Source organism: Trematomus bernacchii, unplaced genomic scaffold (genome assembly GCF_902827165.1).
Source record: "Trematomus bernacchii unplaced genomic scaffold, fTreBer1.1, whole genome shotgun sequence".
Taxonomy (NCBI): Eukaryota; Metazoa; Chordata; class Actinopteri; order Perciformes; family Nototheniidae; genus Trematomus; species Trematomus bernacchii.
Window position 1 is genome coordinate 5598858 of NW_022987714.1, and position 16742 is coordinate 5615599.

Genomic DNA, 16742 nt, shown 5'->3' on the forward strand with positions numbered 1-16742 from the left:
ATTTAACCGCGGTCACCTCTCGACCACGCTGTCACTCTCTATGTGTGTCTCTCCCCCTCTCTCTCTCTCTCTCTCTCTGCAAGGCTCGCTGTGCTGTCTGCAGAGAATGCAGGTTGCCCCTGACAACAGTTGCTAGGAGACCATTCTGGAGTGACTTCATAGCATCGGGCACGCTTACGCTGTGGCTCACGATGAATAAAACCAATTCGCCGTTCCTTCAAACACAAATGTGCTTTGAAACGGGGGGGAAACTCCATCAATGTACACAGACTGTATGCAGTGGGCAGAGAGTGGTCTCATGTTAGTGCTGCGCTCTGCTGTTCTTGGCTGCTTTCAGATGGGTTATTGTGGGAGAAGTGTAATTGTAGTCAGTTTGATGGCCATGTTAAAAAAAACAAAAAAAAATGTAATCAGCTTGAACACAAACGCTTCTTTTTGGAGGAAAGAAGCTATGGAAATGAGATCGATTAAGTATTCTCTCGCTCTCTTTCTCTGTCGCTGCTATTCTCTCTTGCCCGCTCTCTCTCTCTCAATCCCTTATGTCCTTCTCCTGCAAAACCCTGCTCACATTACCCTCTACCATCCATCTTTCTCACCCTCTAATTCTCTGTCTCTCTGCAGTGGTGAGATAAGATGTTTCTCCCTCTGAGCTGTGGTGAGGTGTGAGAGAAGAGGGGCTCTCCTCTCTGCCTTTAACTACCTCCAGCACTGCAGGCCAATGAGAGCAGCCACACATAACAAATGTATATCTCTGCATATTGGTTGAGGGCATTTTTCCCTGTGTGTACGTGTGTGCATGGCCATATCAATGTGCATGTGCAGCATGTTTCCTGGGATTGCTGTTTAATGAACTCTAGATTGGATGTCAGACAAATTCCCTCTGGCAACAATCAGCCCTGCTCTCTCAAATATGGCCAGGACCCCTGGCTCTGGGAATGGGCCGAAGTAGTTTCACACTCCAATATATCATAGTAAATCTAAGCCTTGGCCATGAGTCCGACACCAAACAGCAGTAACCAATGGCGTTAAAATCGTGTTGAAAGCTCTTGGAGCAGGGACAAACCTCTCTCAGGTCTCGGATGTTTAGTATGTGTGTGAGTTTTTTTAATATCACGGCCCAACACTGCTGGAGTAATTGCTGGATTAACCCATCTACTGCCGCTTACCTTAAGACTCCACCAGGAACCAGGATTTTAAACATTTAATGATGATAATGTGGCTAATTGATTTAGAGAGTAATTAACACTTTTCTTGGCTTACTACTGTAATCCCACAGATACATACACATAGATCTGCCAATATTGATTCAGCCAACTGCTCTCTTGCCTCAGTAAACAACTTAATCTGGCAGCTGAAATAAAAAATTGCGTTCAAAGAAGAAAGTGTTGATTATGACAAAAAATAAAATGAATTTCACTGCAAAACCAATTTCTACAACAACGAAGGATAGATGCTGGCGAGTGAAATCTTCGCCCAAACCTGTAAGGGTCCAGTCTGTCTTGTTTTCCATCAGACCACCCACAGTATTGACAGTGATGGTTAACAGGCACACATCTTGTCTAACTCCCTCCCGAGTCGATGCTATTGGTCTGCGTAGAGAGGAAGTCTCAGTGCGGCGTATGAGAGTCGGCAGCAGTTCGCTCTCTAGTGGCATTGATTTAGCTGTAATGCTGTGACAGGGTTGCACATTGACTTATGGGTCCCTCTGTTACCAGACAGACTCCTGGGCACACACGGTGAATAACGATGAAAATGACTTCAGTCTTTTTCTGTCGCTTCCCCACCCTCCTGTCTCGTTTTCTCTGTTGTGCTCTCCCACGGCGTGGCCATCCTGCTTTTGTTAATTTGGTCACCTGGGTTGGTGGAGCAGGTAAGTTTTATAGCAGGTTTTCCCTGGAATGAAATCCAATATCAAAGGGAAATAAACATACTAAACAAATGGTGTCTGGCTACGTTAATGGCAGAGTATTGGAATGGCCGCAATGGCAGAGGGTTGAAGCGTGAAGTTGGGAGTGGCTCTGAAAGAAAGAAGTGAACCTCTAATGCTCCGTTTCTTACCGTGATGTAGTTTAATTCTGTATCATTGCAATTAATTCCTTTGTTTTCCCGTGAAGTAACAATTTGTCAGTATCGGCTAATTACCTCTGCCCATTGGATGTCTGCATGTTGCAGTGTAATTGCCGCTCTCAGTAGAAACACAAACAGCCAGAGAAAATTACACACTGTTTTTTACATTTGTCAGCTATGTGGCTCTTGGATATTTGCTCAGTGCAAAGGCTGTCGTAAATACTGTACTGTAAAGTTTGCAGCAAGAATTAAGTACTGCACAATATACAACTCAAAACAGTGAAAGGGAATTGGAACCACAAGGCATTACAACAACAGAAAATTACAACATCCGCGTGATGGGAAAACTCACAAGGGATTCATTTTGGGGTCCAGCTGAGGTGACAGGGACAGCAGTGAGGATGAGGAGAGGGGAAAGAGAGAAGGGGGATGGGGAGACAGGGAGGGTGGGGATGGGTGTAAGGGCAGTGTGCCGTATCGTGCAGTCAGTGTGCACCGCACTGTGCAGTATTGTCCTGTGATTGTAATGGTTATCACCCCCTATATCCCATCCACCCATTCTCTCCTTTTATGTATGGCTATGTGCCGGTTTAATGGTGGCTGGGAAGAAATGGGGGCAGGGACGAGGTGTGTTTGGCGGGTTTGGTGTGTGTGCATTTGGTATTCGCTGACAGGTTAACATTCACTGTCAGCAGTAATGTGTGATGGGGATATATGGGGCTGTATGTCACTGTGGCCTACCAGACACATTCTCATACAACCTGGTGGGGGGTAAAAAACCTTGCTCCATCCTAAAACAATATTTCTACCCTGGCAAAAATACTGTTCTGCCTTAAAACATGATCTTTCCCATAAATACATAAAGAGCAAAGCTAAAGTAGCAATATATATTCATCCAACATTTGAAAAAACAAAAATAACCAAAAGAGGAAATGTATTAAATCTAGCATTGTTTGGCAAAATATGAAAAAAAGGCATCCTGGGAATTGAGGGTTAAAGGTGCTGGGGGGTTATTTATAAGGCTACGTTTAGGAATCTACCTTGGGTCTATCACTGCTCTGAGGTCAGGGGTCAGCTGAATAATGAGATTTGAGCTCTTCCCAATTCCCTCCTTATAGAGACCTCTGTGGCACTTATCCAATTTTAACGTCATCAATAAGGAGAGAGTTAGGGGTTGATATAGAGTGTGTCTTTGCTTGTGTGTGTGTTTATTCATCTGTGTCTGTTTTTGTGTGTGTGTGTGTGTGTGTGTGTGTGTGTGTGTGTGTGTGTGTGTGTGTGTGTGTGTGTGAGCATGTGCTGAGATACAATCATATGGTCTGATGGTGATGTTGCGTGTGAAGTGGTACATTGTATGATGTGAAGTGGACCAAGGAATGTTCTCCTGTGGGAAATCTCCTGTTTAAATATGCTTTAGAAATTAAATACATGACTAGAAATCCTCTTCACGGGAGTTCATTTTGATTAGATGTTTAATTATCTCAATGATTATAAATATTGCATTATCCCATTTCATATTCTCCGATCCTGAACAGTGTTTCTGTTAATAAAGATTCCTTCATTCATTGTTCAAACTTTGTGATCATGCTGTTCAATTAAAATTGAAATGGCAACTACCCATGATTGGGGGCTTCAGGAAAAAAATGTTTTATAAAATAATATTGTTTATTTTTCAGGACACTGTTATTCTATTTCGGTACCACTTTACAATAAGACCCTTATAAAGAGTTTATGAATAGTTTGTAATTCATGTATTAATTAGGTTGTGAAAACTTTATAAATCATTAATAAGCTAAATGAGATAAAACAGGGCAACTGTGACCGGTTGCTTGCCAAATAGTGAGCCCACATGTATACGTACTGCTAAGTTTTATATTGGCTACTTAGCTTACTTCATCTTCTTCATCAGCCAGCATCCTTGGTATCTGTTGTTCACTGAGTTGATTCTCGCTAAGTAGCCAATATAAGGCTTAGTCATCTTGCCAAATAGTGAGCCTGTGTTGATGTATGAAAACTACGTTAGAACTGGTTTATAAATGGTTCTTAATGATTAATAAAATGTTTACAACTTAATTCATAACCTAATTATAAACCCTTTATGAATCCTTTATAAGGGTAGTCTATTGTAAAGTGGTACTTCTATTTCTACATTGATCATCTTGACACTGCCTTAGCACACACTCATAGGTCCACAGTGGCCGTGCCACCTGCAGGTTGAATGTTATTGATCTGGTCCACACGATGTCGCGCTGAGATGTCTGAGTCGTCCAGGCCACAGGCCGATCAATGCTTTTATGCGACAGCCGATTCCAGTCCATCTGCTTTTTTATCGCTGCAATGGTTATGTGATGGCGTTACAGTCGCCATGCGTTTCCAGCTTGTCAGCACCGATCAATCAGCCGATTATTGACCACCAGCTGTGGGCATTCAAATGTATGTTAACACACACACTTTAACACCAAGTCATCACCAGACCCATTTTTGTGTCTTTTTGCAAAAAAGAAGCAGATGTTATCCGAGGACTGAATGTAAATTGGTTAATTTAAAATCTGAAGGTCATCATTGTTACAGAGAGACCTTACAATAGTGGTTATGTGGAACAAGCCAGAGAAAGGTTGGGTCACACTGTGCTTAAAGCAGGACTGGTTTACCAAATATCTCAATATTAATGATATCGTATGGTTGACTTTTAAATCTTGGATAAAATATTTGCAAAAATGCAGCCTTTACCAGGGAAACACTAATGCCATATGACGATACTGCATGATTTATAACGATATAGTCTCATATCTCAATATTGTATGTGAAGTGTTGCCCAACTCTCTCTTATAATCTGATTAGGGATCCTGAACAGCAATGTATGTTGTGGTTAATTTGGTCAATGCTTTTTTTGTCTTATATGGGTCAATACAGAGAAACGAGGCTAAAAATAATTGAGAGAGGAAGGCAGAGAGAGCACTTCACTTGGTGTCAGGCAGTCCAGTGAGGCTCGCTGCAGGCAGGGGGCTGTCACCTGCACCCCCCGCGTCTTCCCCCTCCATCGTTAGATCCAACCGCTGCCACAAGAAAAGAAACCGGCACAGGAATGCACCCGTTTTATTTATTTCAGTTTTAATGGTCTCACTGCTTCTCCATGCTCCCAACTTGGCTGACATTGTTGCTATGGCAACGGCAAGATGCAGCCTGGAGCAGAGGTGATGATTTGTCAGTGGTATTTTTACCATAAAAAAATAAAAGTGAAAACATTAAGACATACTTAACATCAACGCCCGGCACACACACACACAAACTCATAAAGTTTCACTCGGCCATCGCACTTCATTTTGCAGTTTGTTATTAATGTTAGCTCCATTACTTGAAACAAGACGTGATGGACAAGAATAACTAGGCGTCAAACAGCTGATGTATCAATCGACAATATGCCAGATGACCTGTTACATGTTTTGAATCTAGGTATTGGTGCAGCGTGGGCATGTGTGTAAGGGAGGGAAAAGGTTTGTGTGTGTGTGTGAGAGAGAGAGAGAGAGAGAGAGAGAGAGGGTGACTCATGCCTTGTCTATTAAGAGAATAGAGGGTGATCAGGTTGCTAGGAGATTAAGAGCCACTATTGTCTGGAAGGACAATAGTGGCCCCAAGAGTGCCCTCTCCTCTCTTTCTCTGCCTCTCTTTCTGGGTCTCTTTCACACACAATAAATGTACATTTTGCCTGACCCCCGGCTCGGGGCTTGGGCGGGAACAAGGAGTTGACAGTGAGAAGGAGGACGGAAAAATAAGCATTACGGGAAGCTGAGAGGGTGAGGAGGTACAGACGAGAGAGAGAAGGAGAGGAGAGGGAGAGGAGTGGAGAGAGAGCACTAGCAGGAGAGCTGTAGCTTGAAAAAAAGGACCTGCAATCATTTGCCACATTGAAGGGAACAAATGTAGCTGGAGGCAGTGAGGGAGAGTGAGAGAGAGAGGGGAACAGACAGGGAGAGAGGGAGTAACGAGAAGCCAAGGAGGGAGAGACCTTCCATGGACATTGCACATTCACACCACACAGCTTCATAGGGCGACATCACACACCAACTGACAGGTCGGCGAAAGGAGGGAGCGCACCAGGACTTTGGCAGTGCCGTGTCTCCTCCTGCTCATCACTGTGTGTGCCTGTGTGGGTGTCACTGACACACACACACACACACACACACACACACACACACACCACACACACACACCGGCTCTCTCTCTGTGTGCCTGTCAGTGCGCCGGGCTCTCTGGCTGGGGAGGGAGCCGCGTTGTTAGAGGAGATGTTCGCTCTGAGGATGAGACAGCGTTCCTAACAGGATCTATTTGCGGACTGGGATAATACACTGACACAGCTGAGGGGACCAGAGCCCACCAGAACCAACACAATCAGCCATGGAGGGACTGCTGTCTCCAATGAGGACGAGGGTAGGTTACCAAGGGGATTACAGAGCATCCCAACTACTGTTTCCTCCACAGGAATCCATCACCAGAGTGGCATATAGGGAGACAGCGTGACTGAAATGAATCAGTCCCTGCCGCCGTGCTGATACTAAAACTGGAGCTGAGAAGTTTCCGAGCTGCTGGCGTTGCTAGGGGCGATCGGCAGAATGAAGGGAAGCAGTGTGAGACACATGAGATCTCAGCTAGTATGTGAAGATGTTTAATTGTTGCAGGACAGTTAAAAAGCAGTTTGATTTTGCAAAATGTGTGTGTATTTGTGTGTCCGTGCACAGATTAACAAGGGGTTGCTCTGAAAGAATGACTCAGTGTTTCAGAATGGTGCCTATCTCCCTTCAGTACAAACCACTGTCCTTTTGATTTAGGATAGGGAGGAACTGGGCACAGTTTGTACAGTGAATTGGGTAAATCCTGAAAGTGGCGATTCTCTATTGTTCTTGTTATACATGCCCTTCTGTGTTCGACATTTGCGGCTGTGTCTAACATGGGAGCTTTTAGGTCGGTGTCTCACTGTGCGAGCATCTGTCTGACAGTGAATGTCTGTGTCTGTGCCATACAGAAAAGGCTAATGAAGGAAGAATTGTGTGTGTGTGTGTGTGTGTGTGTGTGTGTGTGTGTGTGTGTGTGTGTGTGTGTGTGTGTGTGTGTGTGTGTGTGTGTGTGTGTGTGTGTGGTGTGTGTGTGTGTGTGTGTGTGTGTGTGTGTGTGTGTGTGTGTGTGTGTGTGTGTGTGTGTGTGTGTGTCTGTGTCTGTGTTACTGTCATAACACACTTGGTTATTTTCTGTATCCCTGTGACTGCATGTGACTTTCAGAACAACTGTGTGGACAGTAATGGACCCTGAAAGGTGTCTCCCCCCCCCCCCCCCCCCCCCCCCCCCCCACATTGATTTGAGATCAAAACCTGTTTGTTCCAGCTGGGATTTTATGTGTGAGATAATAAAGTGAGAGTAAATGTGTGTGATTTGTGAGAGAGGGAGGAGCACTGTGATATTGAAGCTGTGATAAAGTTATGAATATTTATAAAGGCATGATTGCATTTTTGGAAGGAGAGGAAGGTGGTTTTCTTTTACCTTTTCCTACAGCTACCACTATATCCAGATCCACTGTGAAAGATAGCCACTCTGAATCAGCTTTCCTCCCTTCATTTATATTCTTTGGCTATTCCTTATCCTCCACTCTAATGCCTCCCTCACCTTCGGCCTGTTCCTCCCCAAGAGAACAGAGATGATTGAGCAACCTGACTCTTATTCATTCAACCGTCCCTTCCCCCCCTTATTTTATCACTGCTAGTACAGACCTTAACAACCAAAAATAAAACCTTGATGCATCCTCCACCAGCTATAGATGGGCACATTCCCATATCTTTTTATAGATGTTTGGAGCATATCCTTAGGGTTATCTCAAATCCATGTATTGAAGCCTGGAGGAGTGAGTGCTGAAAGGGTAAAGTCACCATATGACCTGATGGTGTTGTCACACACGAGTACCCACACCTCTCCTCCCTCCTTTACAACTTGCCCTTCTTCTCCTCATTGCTTTGGCGCTCTTTTCCCTTGTGAAAGATGAGCCACATTTCCTTTTGCATCAAAGCCAAGAGTGTGTTTGTCTCTTTCTCGCTTCTCCGTCCTGTTTGTCCGCCCACCTGTCCCTCTGTCTGTCGGTCTGTCGGCCCCTCGCCACGTCTTTGGCAGTTAACACGGGCACCGTAATTGGTATTTGCAGATCGGCCCATGATCTAATCCAAAGAGGAGTGTTAGCGGCCTGTTTGGAGATAGACTTGGCTTCAAAGCTGTGGCGTGGAATCAAGCCTGCTATATCTATGTGTCTGCCACCCAGGCCAGATTTGCCCAAGAGCTGTGGGAATCACTTCTAATGACTAACTGACTTTTGCATTTATCTTCATCAGCCACATTGAGCTTCATACGCCCCTCAGTCGATGTGTGGATGTCAGTTTTGGCATCACTTAGTAGATTCATGTGAATGCATCACAGGATAATGAACCAGTGCAGGAGTTTATCAAAGTTTACACTGCATAATCTACCTTCAATGTGCCTTTTCTCATCCTCAGGTGTTAAAGGAGAAATCGAGTTAAAGAAATGTAATCGATCTGCAGACATTTTTCATCCTATCTTTCAGTTTACTTAAAAAGCAGCAAACAGTTGAAGTAAAGAGCGTAACAATGTAGAAACACGGCGATAAGACGGGGTGTTTCTCAGTGGAGCAATGTAATCGCAGCCAACTAGAACAACAGCGATCTTCGGTACATCTAAGAAAAAATTGCTTCAAAGTTTATTTCACACAAAAGTGGTGGCAATACAAAAAATGGAATAAAAAAATCTGTTCTTTCTTGTCTTTGAAGGACAGTATGCTTCTAAATCTTGCTTCAAGGATACACAAAAGGTGACCTCAGCCCCAAGATAACAGACAGGGAATGGCAATAGCCTGTAAAAGCTGCACTACTCCTAATCCGCTGCTCACTAAAATGGGAAATTTTGTGCTGAGATGGCTGTGTGGGCTATCTCGAGCACTTCAAGAGTTGTATTCATATCTCCTCTTTAAGCTGCCTTTCTCCTACCTCACTCCAGCACGTTTTCTATGTTCCCCTTGCTCTCTGTACCACTCGCTATGTTTTTCCTTAGGATGACAGTAATGGGCAGTGAAGCAGGAACATGAAATAAAATAGGAATCAGTGAGCTGTGTGTCTGTGTTGCCTTTGTGTAGTTACAAACAACGGAAAAGCAGGTCAGCACAATACACTGAGGATGCAGAGTATAGTCAGCAAAGTAATCCTAAGGGAATGTGAAAGAAGTTCCCAATTTGTTATCTTCAGCTTCCATGAACTTCAGGCGTACTCTCGTTATCGTATAGTCTCTCTTTATGTCAGTCTTTTTGATGGGATGTTATAGTTTGTTACTCAGTACATTACCAATTCACATTTCTGCACAAGATTTCCACATCTCTTCTCAAATCTTTTCACACTTTCCACTTCTTATCTTTCTGAGGCAAAGATGAGAGAAAGTACAGATTCAGAAAGGCATATATAAACCAAAAGACACTCTCACATATCTGAAAGTGGAAGATCAAGTTTCCTGTTGGTATCCCCAGTATGTAATATATGCATATAGGTCAGTAGAACAAGGAGCTCTAGCTTCATTGAAATATTCCTCTGGAGGACCCATGTGTGCATGTGTATGGTACATCTACACACATCAGTTAGTGTGTGTCTCTACTCCTCTCGCTTGTTAGTAGATCAATAGGAAGTAGTTATCAAGAGATTAAGCCTGTCAATCCTCCATCAGTCTAATCAGAGAGACTCCTCTGCTCTCGCACTTCTCTCGTTTATCTGCTAAACCGATAATTTTGTCTCCAGCACACTGTCGCTGCCTCTCTCGTTTCTATTCTCTGTTCTCGTCAGGTCAAAAGTGTGAACATGCATGTGTGTGTCCAGCTGCCCATGACAGATGGAGCCATTACTGAAATGGCCAAGGGCTTGGACATACATGAACACTCTTTCCACAAACACGTATTTATTCCATTAAGGAATGGTTGTTTCACACACACACACACACACACACACATACACACACACCACACACACACACACACACACACACACACACACACACACACACACACACACACACACACACACACACACACACACACACACACACACACACACACACACACAACCTCTACAGTATCACATGCAATCCCTAACAAACTCTTGACATCGGTCAGAGTCGTTTCCTCCCCCCCCCTTTAAATCCCCATGCCCTGAGTACCACATGTTTCTTTTGCCCCCCTGTGCCCCTCTTCGCTCTCTCTTTCCCCCTCCATCCATACACCTGGTTCATTAGCGGGCAGCCGGCTGTCAGGATGGTTAAGGTCAGGGTGGCATGGAGAGGACGAAGCAGCCAAAAGGCGAGTGACCAGACCTGCATCCCTGAAGCCAGCCGCCTCGCTGCTCGGATGAAAATAATTAGGGGAGAAAGGCAGTACTGGTTGGGTTTTGATTTGCTGCACAAGGTGGGGCTGCCTTTGGCACACACACACACACACACACACACACACACACACGCACGCACGCACGCACACACACACACACACGCATATATATTCGCTACACAGCAGGTTGGCTGGCAACATTTAAAGGCCAAAGTAAGCAGCAAAGGGGGGATGTCTGGTGGCTGGAACCACTTGAGGCACAGGCAAACACACACACACACACACACACACACACACACACACACACACACACACACACACACACACCGTCTCCCAGCTGTCAGTTCAGCCTATCAATTGCACAGTAAGGGACAGTGTAACAAAGTCTTTTATGTTGCAAATGTCCTCATTATGAAAGAAAACGTACATTTTCAGATATAATGTCCTATGATATTATGTAAAATATAATAGAGATACATTCATTATTGGGTCCATTTTTAAATTAGGTTAAGTTGCTAAAGCAGGACTCATGTGGCTAAGATGCTGTAATAATATAAAGCAAATTATCTTTAAAAGATTATTAGCTTCTGACCCTTTCCATACAGTGTGCTTAAAGAGTACAAGGAAAATGTTAATCCGAACATAAGACTCACATCTCTGTTGGGACAAAAATCTATGCAGTCGTGACACAGAGGGAGGCAGATAAAGAGAGGCTTTACTACGGAACACAGGATCAGTGGGATGCCATGTAGAAAGAGAGATCCTCCTACAATAACGTTTGAAGCTTTTCCTCTCTTTCCCCTATTGGAGATGTGGCTCTGCTTGTCGGCTATACACCTTCACTGATTGTGTGTGTGTGTGTGTGTGTGTGTGTGTGTGTGTGTGTGTGTGTGTGTGTGTGTGTGTGTGTGTGTGTGTGTGTGTGTGTGTGTGTGTGTGTGTGTGTGTGTGTGTGTGTGTGCGCCTGTGATCCTGTCCTGCTGTGTCAAGCATGTCAAATGTACTCTTGTCCCCCTGAAGAGGCCCGAATGATGAGATCAATCAGAGCGCAATTGAGCAACCAGAGAAGCAAACAAGTGATGCACTTAATGTTAGTTGTTGTCATGGAAACACGGGGTGCAGATTTTCCACTTCGTTGGCCGCTATCAGTCTACAGGCATTTTTCAAAATGATTTCCAAGAGAGGCAATTGAAAGATGGGAGGGAAAATTAGTCAAGTGTCCAAAAAGATAGTTAGAAGACACAGCAATATCGTAATGAGGAAATCACTGTTACACCATGCTTCAATTAAATGTTTGTGTGTTAAAAAGAACATGCACTTTAGATTAAAGAGCCTATAGCAGTCCTATTATGTATATTGACTCTATCTGTGTAATTGCATAGAATGGATAGTCCCAAGAGAGAGCTTCCCCTGCTTTTAGCCTTCGGAGAATCAGAATAACAATTACACTTTCCTATATTGGAATAAAATTACACACACACACACACACACACACACACACGCACACACACACGCACACGCACACACAAACACAAACTTTGATGAACGAGCAGAGGATTGGTAGTGTCACCCCTGCGACAAAGGGTGACCCTGCATTGAACAGGTATCATACATCACCCTATCAGTAGATCTACATAGCGCAGAACATTTTATGCATATACAGGTACATCCACGCACACAGGAAACAGGGGTTTATTTTCCCCCTCACCCTATTATTCTTTTATCTCATCCAGTCGCATACACTTAAGCATTTCCTCCACTCTTTATTGAGCCATTTTCACCTCAACCCCACCAGAGAGCCACCGTTTCTAGCTCGCTTTTCCTCTCTTTCAAGCCACCGACCTCCATCTGTAGACCTTGTCCCATGGGCTCTGAACTGTGACCTCTTTACATGAGCAGAGAGGAAGCTGGCAGCAGTCCCTAGCAGCACTCCTGAAATACGATTGGCTGACCAAGAACTGGAGTAGTGTCAACACTGTCCTGAGGGGAGAGAGCAAGGTGTGTTGTAGAAAACAAAGAGGAAAGAGATGATGGTGGCAAAATAACAGCATGTACTGTGGAATCTAATTTCCAAAGGTGCTAAGTACATCCATCAAACAAAAAACACGCCATAAAACAACTCAGCATTTAATAATCGCAGATGTTCTTCAGCAGCAACTCCGCTCGTCCAACCCCGGACCTTTTCACACACACTGAGGGATACTGGCTCTATTACAAATACAAATATAGCCTAGAGCGCTAGGTAGAGTAGCCCCCACCCCCCCACCACAGGGACTCTGGTTCAATCCCTGGCTGTGGTGTTTCTGGCTACTGCGCCTTTGAGCGAAATTGGCAAAATAGCAGTGAGGAAGCCATAAAAGATCATTTTTTGTAACTAGCATTAATAACTGCCTTTTATTGGCTGGGGCACCCGTTTAGGGTTCATGAGGCAACTTGTGATTTCACGTGTATTAGAGGTCATCACCCTCCCCAGGCCAACAGAGGGAGTTGTTAGCAACAAAAAACACAGGAAAAAAGCTGCTAGTATTTGTTTCAAAAAGGCACTTTCTCAGTCGCAATAAAAAGCAGCATTTAGGTTTTGTCCTTGTCTGTTCAGTCGCTCAATAGTAAAGGATAAAGTGATTACAGTGGACGATTTTGTGACAGACCATTGTGTTTCAGATTTTACCGTTCTTATTCTTCATATTTCCTGTTTGTCTTGTTCAGTAGAATGGCCTCATTTTCATACTTGAGTCATTTCAGTTTAGGGTTCACAGATCATGCAAAGATTTTACATTTGTGCTTTTTATGCTCTAGCACGCTAAAGTCTAATTCATGATTTACATACACGACTGCTCAAGGAGACACAGACAGTGCACACACCCTAGCAGTCATACTGATGCACACACAAAAAAGTGCATACCCACGAACACATGCATGGACACAGGTCAATTTGCATGCTCTATAACATCTCCATGCACAGCTCGAGACATATGGACCCATATGATACCACCTGTGAGCCTTATTGATGTATTTCTGTCAGCAGCAAGGCTGCGGATGGCAGGTCGAGAGCTGCTGGCAGAATGGATGGATGGATAGATGGATGCATGCAGGATGGATAGATGGATGAATACTCTGATAGAATGAGAGACAGTGATGGTTGAAGGTGCCAGGATGATTGGACGTGGAGGGGGGAGGTGATTCTTTAGAGCCGATTTTCAGCACTTGATTTTCTGAAGCAGCAGTCCATGACACCAATGGCAGTTTACCAATCCTATCTGGCTTTAGTGATCCTATTGGTGCTTCTTAGAGAGAAAATCCGCAGTGAGACATGCATTTAATAAATATGACTTTTAGACCCATACTAGGGGACTGCTTGCAGAGAGTGGCTGTATTTGGATCCCCATATTGGGAGACATTTAGCTAAGTATACTTAAAATGGTGTTGGAAATCAAACCACTTGTTCATTCCAATCTCACCCTACCCACCAAGGTGTAGTACTTTGTGTTTTCAATGACCCTTCCTGTCAGATAGTGTCCCTCTCATCATCAATCTGTTTCTGTAGTTACAAACACACTGCAGTAGTTGCCAGGTTTCCTATTACCCTCTTTCTCCCATGTGAGGACAGCTGCCATTACGCTGAATTAAACCCAAATATGAAATCAAGGTTGCCAGATTGATGCTCATCTGTCCTCTCAGGAATACTTACATCATCCTAAGTGTCTTGCTGACCCTCGATGCTCTCATTACTGCTTGTTAGAACAATTAAGTGTGACGTGTGTCAGATGTGTGTGTGTGTGTGTGTGTGTGTGTGTGTGTGTGTGTGTGTGTGTGTGTGTGTGTGTCTGTGTCTGTGTGTGTGTGTGTGTGTGTGTGTGTGTGTGTGTGTGTGTGTGTGTGTGTGTGTGTGTGTGTGTCTGTGTCTGTGTGTGTGTGTGTGTGTGTGTGTGTGTGTGTGTGTGTGTGTGAATGTGTTTGTTTTATTGTGAACAGATGAGCATCTGCCATTGTGGTTAAGGCCATTAATACACGTCCAGAGGTGTTTGTATGTGGATGTGTCTGACTATTCCACCAACAGCTGTTGTTTTTTGCTCTATACTTTGATTGTAGATGCACTGTTGCAAGTTGTGTGACATTCACGTTTTTAAATATACATGTGTATTTATCAGACAATTTGGACCTCTCTTCGTGTGGGAAATGACTGGATCCTAGGCCTTTTATGATGGAGTTACACATTGCCACATTAACAACACTACTTAAAACACACACCAATAAAAGCTGCAACAACGGCATTTAGTAAATACTGATAAAAAAATTCTACATCAATAGCATCAGTCATGTTGAGTTTCTAGGAATGGGAATATTTGTATAGACCTTGAAATAGTTTCCAGTGACAAACGATTTTCCCCTCATGTAGGATTATGTTAAGCTACATGTTGGCACTCGTGCATGGCTCAAACAAATTAAACTAATTGTCCATAAATATATAGTAGATCATTATGAGGACCGCCCCTTTAATTCAGTGCACTATGAATCTCACATACAAGGTTGTCCTACAAGCCTTAAAGTGGGTGCAGTTGGGTAATTGCAATGAATACAAGCAGTTTTGAAATAATAGTGCTACAGAAAAACACCTCTGTAAATCATAATGTAGTCTTTGTTAAGACAACATTTTCCCACAGGCACTGATCCAATTCCGTGGTATGTTTCAACTTGTGTGTTGTTTCTCTATGTGAGCTGTTATCTGGTTATCAATGTTCAAATTGTCTGATTTTGCAATACAGTATGCCACATATCGAGACTGTTTGTAGATCATTGCACATTTAACCAGATATTACTTTGCTTCATTAGAAGTCTTGGCCTCTTCGAGGTCTTGTGAATGTGTTTGAATGTATTTTAAGTTGCTTCTCATGTGCTGTTTTTGTTTTTTTAGCCCCCTCTCTACCAATGTTTACCAGACTCTGTTGCTGCATTTCGTCCTAGGACCACCAGAGTGCACTGTGTGATGGGATTCCCCTTGCCTAGCACAAGTCTTCCCTGTATCATTAGCCTAAAGACTTGGAAGTCCAGTTGAGTTTCATTCACTGAAGTAGAGAAGGCCCTCTACGCCCAATGTTTGTAGTGCTGTCTGTACTTCTTCCCCCAGCTGTTGTGAAGAATCCCTCCACAGCAGTAAGTCTTGAGAAGGTCAGCACTGGTGAAGGGAAAACTCCTGATATTGCTTAAGACTCGCTGTTGTCAGAGGCTATCGGCCTCCTCCTCGCCGTGTCCTGTCTGATGTATGGAGCCAATAAGCAGAGACCTTCATCTCTAATGAGCAGTGGTCTGCTGTTTTGCTCCTGTGTGTGTGTGCTGGCCGTTTGGCCCCAATAAACACAGATTTTTATTGGACAACGCCAGTACAGCTTTTTCGGAGACACAAGGGCTTGTGGAGGGGACCAGGTGGGGAAGGAGGAGAGAGTGTGTGTGTGTGTGTGTGTGTGTGTGTGTGTGTGTGTGTGTGTGTGTGTGTGTGTGTGTGTGTGTGTGTGTGTGTGTGTGTGTGTGTGTGTGTGTGTGTGTGTGTGTGTGTGTGTGTGTGTGTGTGTGTGTGTGTGTGTGTGGGGACCAGGGAATGGTTATGTGTATAATTAATGACCTCATCCTGCTTCTCCTGCTGTCCGAGAGGGGGACAATGAGCGGGCAAAAAGACAAAGAGGAGGGAAAGCAAGTGAAATCAAGAGAGAGAAAATGACAAGGAGGAATAAGGAGAGGATAGCCAGGGACAAAGAGGTTGAAGGAGGGAAGCATATGTTAACGGTAGCTTTTAATTAATAATGAGTTTTGTCAGTGACCGAGTGGCCGTCCCATTACCCCTGCTGTCTACTGGAGGGGCTATTACACAGGATTTACCCCCCAATAAATCCTCCCCCTCTTCTCACACTCCTTCATTTTTCATGCGCCCATAAGACCTCAGCTCTTTCCTGCTTCCCGTTTCTCTCGTAGCTTCAGCTGCTCTTCTGTTCCCATGGCGATGATGCGAGCTGAATGTAAATAGGTGGTAAATACCAAGGGACAAGACCGTGGCTTGGAGAGAAACCTGGGACTGGTCAAGCCCTGCCTGTCACTGCACATCTTTTTTCTGTCTGCTGCAGAGGTGAGGAGGTGTATCAAGGACAAAGGCAAGAGAAGGGTGGGAGGTGGCTGTCTAGCAGGGGGCTCGGGTGGAGGCTCTAGCCCCAGGTGGTCAGTCTGCCCCCCTCTTTCATCCCACTCCCTCTCTGGTTCCTTCTACCAGGCCTAAATG